The sequence below is a fragment of the Centrocercus urophasianus genome, unplaced genomic scaffold (assembly GCF_019232065.1).
Source record: "Centrocercus urophasianus isolate 14NV4802_14NV808 unplaced genomic scaffold, USGS_Curo_1.0 seq_11, whole genome shotgun sequence".
NCBI lineage: Eukaryota > Metazoa > Chordata > Aves > Galliformes > Phasianidae > Centrocercus > Centrocercus urophasianus.
In genome coordinates, this window is record NW_024884253.1 from 69,831,181 (window position 1) to 69,841,143 (window position 9,963).

General features: G+C 38.0%; 1 protein-coding gene across 4 annotated transcripts in view; it reads left to right on the top strand.

Moving 5' to 3' along the window:
- The window catches only part of TRIO (trio Rho guanine nucleotide exchange factor), a 224,023-nt gene that overhangs the window by 161,330 nt on the left and 52,730 nt on the right, over positions 1-9,963 (top strand). The window lies entirely within an intron of this gene.

The window sequence follows — 9,963 nt, forward strand, 5'->3', positions numbered from 1 at the left end:
TGGAGGAAAAGATGCCTTTCAAAAAGCTTCTTATTTCTAGTAACAAACTTAATAAGAAAATGGTGCTGGGGAAGACTTTTTTCCCAGAACAAAATCATGTCTTTAGAGAATTTTTTATAAATATGCTTTTTTTTTTTCTTCCAAATTTTCCATCCATCCCAGCTAAAACATCACACATTTTCGCATTTAATACTGACCCTGTATTAACATGCTTGACTAAAATAGGAAGAATTTATATTACTTATGTCAGGAGCAAGCACAGGAGAAACTTTCTGAACTCAGTGTGATTAAAAACATCCGAAGAATTTAATCAGAAAACATTTTTGACTTCTTGCGTTCCCATTTGGGAAGATAAATTTTGCAGGCTTTTTTGATAATAAAAGTGCAGTTAGGTTTCATGGAAGTATTTCTTCTTGATTGATGGATTGAAATCATGCAAATCTTAACAGATGTATTTTTTCTAAGTACAGAATTGATAATTCCAATTCCCTTTGCAGCTTGGGTACTTGGCATTTGAAAACAGAGAATTTTATTAAGAAGTAGATTGTACTGAGCAATTTATGTTACGTGAAGAACACTGGGCCTGTCAGACTCCTGGGGGAGAGAGGTTACATTTATTAATCCAACCAGTGGACATAATCTGTATTGATATTTTTCCTTCAGCATTTGTTTGGAGAGAAGAAGGGGCAGAGCATTGTAAAATTAATAGAGTTACACTCTTTACAGTATCATTTGGACTCTGTAGGTCTTCAGTAATGTCTGCTCATTTTAGTTACTCCCATGAAACAACTTTCAAAGTTTTCCTGGAAACCCATAGTTTAGATTCTAGAGATCCTACAATTCTGATCTTTTCAACAGCATTTAACAATCCAGTCTGATTGACAACTAGAGCTAGAAAGGCATCTCAAAGGTGAAGCGGGCTTCGAAGTTTTGAAACAGCAAGCCTTTTCTAGTTTGCAGCAAGATCATATTTCATTGCTAAGTAAGAATGCATTGGGTAATATTTAATGTCTTAACTACCTGAAATGGTGATCATCCAAAAGAGGGTGATAAGAAAGATTATGAAAGCAGAAAGTGTGTTCCATGAAGTGCCTTGTTCTGACAGCTGATCTTGGTCATTCTGTATCTGTCCAAAGCTCATCAGTCACAGAAGGTAATATTGTTTTATTCTGATGCTAAAAGACAAGAGATGACAGCCCAGAAAGCAAATCTCTTCACTTGCTTACGTAATTTTGTAGTTGTTACTTGTCTTCTATTGCATCCAGGCCTGGAGTCCCCAGTACAGGAAGGACAGTGAGCTCTTAGAGCTGGTCCAGAGGAGGGCCATTGAGATGATCAGAGGGCTGGAGCACCTCTCCTATGAAGAAAGGTTGAGGGAACTGGGCTTGTTTAGCCCAGAAGAAGAGAAGGCTACGGGGAGACCTCATTGTGGCCTTCCAAGTACTTGAAGGGAGCATATAACAGGAGAGGGAATGGCTGTTTATGAGGGTGGATAGTGATAGGACAAGGGTGAATGGTTTTAAACTGAGACAGGGGAGGTTTAGGTTAGATATTAGGAGGAAGTTTTTCATGCAGGGGGTGATGATGCACTGGAACAGGTTGCCCAAGGAGGCTGTGGATGCCCCATCCCTGCAGGCATTCAAGGCCAGGCTGGATGTGGCTCTGGGCAGCCTGGTCTGGTGGTTGGCGACCCTGCACATAGCAGGGAGTTGAAACTAGATGATCATTGTGGTCCTTTTCAACCCAGGCCATGGTTCTAGGAAGATGTATTGTTTAAAATACCTACTTAGTATCAACGAGTAAAAAAATATATATATATATTTTTTTTAAAAAAAGGCATTTATTGTATCTTCGAGATCTTCAGTCTTCAGAATTGTGTAATAATTCAGCAAACAAATATTTTGTTAAGCATACAGAAAAGTATTACATGGAAAAAAAGACATTCATAGGTAGATAGTGTTGATTGCAGATTCCAGACCTCTTGCTTGCTCTGCTGGATATCTGATCTATTTTTATAAGTTTTTTGGGTCATGTAATCAATTTAATATGCCTTTTTGCAGATGAGTACATTTAAAAAAAAAAATCCCTTTTATAATGGGGAAAAAGACAAACAAGTGGGTAGTGAAGAGGCTGGATAACAGTTGGTGCGCTCTACAAAAAATAAATTACTAGCTTTAGAAGAACATATTTTTCACAAGTAATGCATACAGCAACATTTTTATTTTCAATGATTCCCCACATGTTATTGGGTATGGGTGAGAAAGAATGTTCCCGTTGCTTTATTTGGAGCTTTTCTTCTTTATCAAGGTTTCTTTTCATTCTGTTGAACATTCTTTTTTATATATGCAGTTTTCTTTCCTTTGCTTGCAGGACATTTAAACAGCCACAAAGTTTTGGGTAAAAGGCAAGGGACAGGAATCAGTATAGCAAAATCAAGCTTGTAAATTCAGGAAAAAAAAAAATTGGCACATATTTGAAATTGTTTGTAATTTTTTTTACCTGTTGTACTGCAATACTGAATGCTGGCTTTTGATTTTACACTGAGGATGCAGTCTTTACTGGTGCCATAAACTGAAAAATGTCTTTTCAGCAGTTCTTTTGTTCTGTTTTTGTTGGTGGTGGGTGGTGTTTTTTTTTTTTTTCCCACAACTTCAATATCTCTCAAAGGATTTATGGTACAGTAAGGAGCATCAAATAACTGACACCATCTAACAAGATGGTTGACAAATAAGAGCTGAGTTTGAGATGACAGAGTTCTTAAGTGGATATTTTCACTGTTTGCTGTGGAAGTAAAGAAGGAAAAAATATATAAACAGCAAGCGTTCGCTTAAAAGCAGAGCAAGGCTGCAGAAGAGAAAAATCTGCTGCTTTAAGACTGTGAGCAAGCAAAGTGTGGGCTTTGAGTAAGGACAGAGATCTCCCCACCCATGGCTCAGAGCCAAAGCACTGCCTGTGAGACTGTCTGACAACCTCTGCAGCTGCAGGAAATGAAAAAGTTACAACCCAGGCCCATAGGGAAAGCAGCTCATAACAATGACTAGGTATGTTGCTTGCTTTGCTTTGTTGCACTGGGGCCACGGGGCAAAAGGTGCAGGCTGTAGTTTCCAAGACACAAAACAGCAAGGGATCAGCTTCTGCTGCATAACCAGATGTGATCACATGCAGAAAGTGATACTGGGGAATGTGGTGTACCAGACATTAAATGTTAATTTAAGAATTCTGTTTCTTGATGAATCAATTACCTCCTGATAATATTTCCAAATTGCAGGCTGCCCATCCGGATAATCATTTGATGGAAAGCCTTATGAGCAGCCCAGAGGATGCAGAGCTGAGCAGTCAATTGGATTTCACACTCTGCTGGTGTAAATTAGTAAAAGATCATAAATGCAGCAGTGTCAGTTCAACTTAGTTACCAAGCAAATTTGAGCTTGAACAGAAGCGCGGGCATTTTATTAGCTGAAGTTCAACTTCACAATTATCAGCTGCTTTGAAGGCTTAATAAATCATACATTTCCATGTAATCACAAATATTTTTTCCAAGAAGCATTACTAGTCTAAGTTGCCATAAAGATGATTTGAATAGGGTGTCCGTGTCTGTGTGTCCATGTATGTATACGTTGTTTTTTATTTAAATATGTTCTTGTGCTCTGGGCCAGATAAATAAAAGAGCTACAGTATGAAAGTAAAACAAGAATTCTCTATCCCAACTTTCTCACCAAACAGTTTCCAGCTAAAAACATGTTTTGAGCATAAGTAAACTTGAATAAAATGTCAGCAATTGGCTGTGGTCTGTTAGATCATAATCATTGCCTTATAGCCTTACTGTATCAGATGGTCAGAGTTTAGTGACAGCCAAATTCTAACTCAGGCTTGAATAAACGTTAAAGTTGGTGTGAATTATTTCCATGGGGTTGTTCAGTCCTAAGCATGGTTTTGACATGGGTTTTGAAGATTCACTGAATCTCACATTTTGATTTTCTGTGTTTTCTATACATCAAGTTTATATGAACTCTGATTTCTGCTTCTAAGTTATGCAGTGGTCTTACAGCAAAACCAAATCCAGGAAGATGTGACAGATACCTCTGTGTTTTCCATGCTGACTCTAATTATAGGCAGAACTACATGGTTAATTTTTCTCTGGCATTTTTGTACACAGTGAAATCTCTTTGCACTGTTGAGGAGTTTGCTATATCTGAGAAAATGAAGAAACATTATAATACTATCTTGAATGTACAGTTGGTCAGAGAGAGCTGCCAAATCTCTTATAAATTGCTGTTGGAAAGGAAATCTGCGTGTAAAGTCTCTGCTTCAGAACAGCTGGATTTGTACAGCTGATCTTTGGGAGGTAGTAGGTGGATATAAACCAGCAATTCTGATGCCTGTAGGTTTCCCAAGGGGGTTATTTTGCTTGCAAACTAGCCTTTCTTTGACACCAGTTTCTTCTCTGGAGCATGGTTTTCAGGCAGATCACACTAAAATTGTGCGCTACAAATGTTGATAGAATGTTGTCATTTAAGGAGAGCGTTCTGGAGCATTTATTTACTGTAACTGTCCTAGGTGCAACAAATCCTGAAAGAAGTTCCTTTGGTGTGAGAAGTTACTTGTTGAGCTGTCTTTTTACCCATGTTTTGTTTTCAAACAGCTGGTGTTGGCCTATGGAGGGGAACCACAGATTCCCCTTCCTGGAGTGAACAGCCTGATGGAGCCATGGGGCTGGAGACAGCTCTTAGGTGTGAGGGTGGGGAGCATCGCAGCTGTGTGCTGGCTGCCTTGTTCCCAACAGGCTGCCATCAGTGTTTTTATGCACCTGGGGTGGTTTTTCATTTCCAAGGACCATCTGGGTAATTTCACACAGTTTTTCTTCTGCCACAGAACTCTGAGCCCTCTGAAGGGGCTCTTCAGCCTGGAGAAGGCTCTGGGGATAATTCGTAGCAGCCTTCCAGTACCTGAAGGGGCCCTAGAAGAGAGCTGGGGAAGGAGGGCATGTAATGACAGAACAAAAGAAAATGGCTTTAAACTAGAAGAGGGTAGATTTAGACTAGATATTAGGAAGAAATTCTTTATTGTGAGGGTGGTGTGATGCTGGAACAGGTTGCCCAGAGAGGTTGTGGATGCCTCATCCCCTGAAGCATTCAAGGCCAGGCTGGGTGGGCTTTGAGCAACCTGGTCTGGAGGGAGGTGTCCTTGCCTATTGCAGAGGGGTTGGAACTAGATGATCTCTAGGGTCCTTTCGAACCCAAACCATTCTGTGATTCTGTAAACTATGTAATATAGCTGCCCATGAGGTCTCCTCTTCCTTTCCTGACTCTAGTTTGCTGCTGCTTTTGCTACTGTGTCAAATATTCTTAACCTTGGCATTGGGAGGAGTGTTTGTGTTTAGCAGAGAGGAGGAAATGGTTGAGGAACAGGTTTAAGTGGATGTTCTTGCATACTTTTCACATAATCACTTTTCGTCATCACTGCATACAGGTGGAAGCAGTAGGGTTTATCAGGCCAGTGACTTCCTCCATTTCTCATTTTGTGAGGTCATTCTGAAAGTATATATCCTGTTGACTTCATTTTGCTTCTCCTGCAATCAAGTAGTAAATTACTGGTCTCTGTTACATGTGCCAAACCAGAAATTCTGCATCACTTTTAATGCAGCTGTGTTTTAATCTTTTAGTGATGTAGCAAAAATAAAGTCCCAGTTAAAAGAAGGTTTTAAAAGAACATCAAGTTCTTAAGGACAGACTGGATAAAGCAGTGATTAATCTGGTCTGGTTTCATAGTTGTTGCATCCTTTTAATCAGGTTAGACTAGATGAATTTGTGAGGTCTGTTTCAACCTAGGTCATCCCATGATGCTACATTTAAAATTCAGAAATGCTTGTATGGACTTGTTATGTTCAAAGTGTATTTTCAAGTCTTGGACTCCCCTTATTGTCTGTGGATATATCAGAAATGCTTCAGGTTTTGCCCCAGAATATATATATTAATTCTATGTAAGAAATTGGAATCTTAAAAAATATTTCTCCTCATGAGAAGCACTGGTTATTTTTGTTGAATGTAACAATAGCCTCATTAGGCATATGCTCATTCCTTAATGTAAGCTTTAAGGGATCAGTGATGTGGAGATTGCTTAGACACACAGAGTAGGGAAGTCTAGGTGCATGTCAGAACCTGCAAATATGCTGATGGAAAGCTTCTAAGGCAGCCATCTGGAAAGAACTAGTAAAGCTGATTGGTCATGTTTTACTTTCTACAGAAACACGTAAGGGACATACGGAGTCTAAATTCAAATTCCTGCACTTCCAGGAAACTATTGGATATGGCTCTCTAGCAACTGATTGAAAAATGTCCATGCTAAAATACAACATATTCCATGCAGCTCCTTTTCTCGCTGAAAGAGTAATCGAGCAGAACTTTCTAAGGTGCAGTAAAATCAATGGGGAAAGTCAAAGAAAAACTTTTTTCCTTGAGTGGTTTTTCATTGTTATTGTTTTCTGGTTTTGTTTTTTAATTCCCTTGGCTCCCTCTTGAGATTATTTTCACTCTCAGCAGCAGCCGTGCTACATTGGACTGTGTTACGATGAGACCTCAGAGCTCTTAGAAAGTAATCAGTTCTCCTGATGAATAATAGGAGGGCTTACTTAAAAATCTTAAATGGAGGGAATTTGTAGTGAAGAGTGAGGAAATAAAAGTGGAGCTCAGTAGCGGAAAGTCTGTAGAGGAAAACTTTTAAAAAATAAATAAATAAGCTGGATAAGTGAATTGATTCAACAGTATTAAATGTGGTATTAAACAGAAATGTTTGATTGGTGTCTTAGAATTTTTATTTTATTTTATTTTATTTTTTTGGTTGCTGATATTTTAAGGGGGATATTCATCATGGCCTGACTGGGTTGGTTCATTATGGCATGTTTTATGCTGATTTTTCTCATTGTCTCAGATAACAAAATACGTGCACTCTTATTGCTGGTTGATTTTGTAGGACAGGCTTAAATGTGTTTATCCTTTCATCCTAAAAAATACGGTAGAACTAAGTGCAGTTGTACCAGGATCAGTTTGATCAACAACTGATTGAGAGATCTGGGTACCAGTACAGACTAACATCTAAAGAAAATGTTGTGCCCTGCAGGTTGATGTTGCATTCTTTTTGTATTCTGGATGCTTTCATAAAGTGGTATGAAACTGTGGTTTCCTGTGCTCCCTCACATCGTCTTTGTAGGACTGCTGAGATTAACAATCCTCAGAACTAGAGTAAACTGAGTAGCACTTTATCATCTTTTACTGTTTGTGGAATAACACAGCCTTATTCTGTTATTGAAGCTGTAGCCATGATGAGATGCTTTTACATTTCTGTGTTGACTTTTATTTGAGAAGTATTATTTTATTGATTTTTACAATTTCATCCTGTAGGAAGAAGCATTTTATTATTTTTATGAAAGAAAATTGCAGGAGATAATACAATTTTGTGAGCTTTTTAAGGATAGTAATAAATAAAGTTTAAGTTCTTAAGAATACCAAGCTCATATTTTTGTCAGTGATATGAATATGTATAAGGATATAGAGTCTGTTTTGATCTCTTTTTATAACTCAGTTAAAATATAAAACCAGCATAAAACTTTTACAATGCAGATATGCATTGTTCAGGAGGAACTAACTCAGAAAGGAAAACATGCAGAAACTCTGGCAATTAACAATATTTTCTTACACCTAAGTTCTAATTGCTATTTGAAGAAGCATTATTGTCTCAATTGCCTGTGATTGCTTTCTGAAGTATGGAATCAAACTGGCCATTTCATAACTACATTTCACAACTCTGGTGAATGGTGATGGTGTAAGTTGAACAAATTTTCAGTTTTGTGAAGTATGTGGCCATGTTCATATTTTGATTTAAACCTGATTTTTTTTTTTTTTCAATGAATGTAAAACATGTTTTACTTTTCCAGAACTGAATTGTTCTACATCTAAAATTCAGAGTAGCTAGAAAAAAATGTTAATTACAACATAGCAACAATCACACATCTGGGGAATTGTTGGTCAGTGTATTTCCTGTAGTGTTTCTGTTTTTAACATCTGTTAAGCATTGAAGAATAATGAACCCCTGTGCTGTGGGCTTTTTGCTCCCCTATTCTCGTTGTGGTAAACCTAGGATCTAAATACACTTAAATATGTTTAGTAACAAATCTCTGATTGTAATTGTTAAGAATGCATGTATAGTCATGCATTCAGCATGTATAGTCTTCACAGAGTGAGAGAGAAAAAAATGCCCATTTCTGATTTTGTTCTTCTGTTAGATGTACTAACTGGAGGTACCGGGGCAGTTGCTGGAGTATTTTTCTGGAGTATTTTTTTAATACATAGTGAAAGAATTTGTGGAAGTTTGCAAGTTTTCTGTGTTAAAGGCTAATGCTCAAAATCCTTCAGGTGCATTCAGTGTTCATGTGCTGTCTCTGCTTCCAGAAACAGTGAGGTGTTGGGTTGTAGCTGGGCTCTATCTGCCATAACTACCAGTGCTCCATGACTTAACCAGTACTACTTACAGGGACATAACTTCTCTTATGTGGTGCTCAGCAGAAATAAAAAGCAGAGAGGTCTTGATGAAAACTCTGTGTGAATAACAACAATGTATTTGTACAGTTCAAACTTAGCAGAAGTGGAATAAGAAATGTATTTTGATCAGTAACACTGACCAGCAGGTAGCCCAGATAGATGGCAGAAGCAATTTCTCCACATGCATATGTATGGAACTTCAGAAGTACCACTTATATATTTTTTTTTTTTGAATGACTTAGTTTGGTTACTAGAAGTGTTCATTTTCCTTTGAAGTGACTTAAAAGAAACGAATTTTAAATCAGGAACGTATTTCAATATTTTGAAGACTTTGGATAAATATATTCCAATCCTTTCCTTTTGTCTTTATGTATTTCCAGTTAAGATAATCAGCAGAGATTTATGTTAAGAAGCATCCAGTTCCTGTATGTGCAGTTACAACTGGTTTGGAAAAGTGAACCTTGTTTTGACTAGATTTTTTTTTCTTGCCAACCAGCTGATTCCTTTTATTTTTTGGAGTGAGGAGGAAAGAGAAAGGGTCTTGAAAGAGTGGTAGAGGAGACTGCTTCAGAAAAATGAAATAAACAAAACAGTGAAAAGGATGATTAAGGGCAACTTGGATAATAACATTAATGTTTAAAACCTAGCATTTCTTCCGTTTTTCTCATTAGGACAGCAAGTATTTCTCAAATGGAACACTTATTCTATTTTCTGCAGAAAACTGTTCTCTGCAATGCAATGGCATATTTCTTCTCCCCTCCCACCCACTGCTAAGCAGTGCATGTATGTGGAGCTGCATTCCTTGGACTCATCCAGAAGATTTTGTTTGAATTATCTGAATCTGGTTTGTTGTGGTTTTGCTGACAGTGGCTGGGATCCTTCAAGCTGATTTGGCGTTGTGCAGTAGTGACTGTGTTGAGGAGTCAGAATTTTCCCAAAGGCTTTCCAGATAAACAGAAGGCTGGGGACATTGAATGTCTCACCATTTCTTTGAAAAGCAAGTGGTATATGTACTCCAGTTCCTTGGCTACAGCACAGAACAGACTTAAACTCAAGAAAATAACAGCCTAATGAGTAAGGAGAGTTTTCTAATGTCATGTGCTTTTTTATAGTCTTTCTTACTGCAGGCATGAGCAACAGCTAGGGCATGTTCTGCTGAGCTGGAGACAGGAAGGACTTGTTTAGATCCTGGCTTAGAGAACTGAATAGTTGGGTAAATGGTTCATTTCCCAATAGTTTTAATTAAAACCTGAGTACTTCAGTGTCTTGATAACAGTTGCTCTTGACAAATGCCTTAACCAAGATGTAGAAAGGGGGAATATTCACAACTCAGCTGAGAATATCTCTTTACCTTCGATCACAAAATACTTTCCTGAGGTTAACCAACTAAGAAGGTAGCTCTAACTTAAAAGCATGCCCTCCCCCCCCA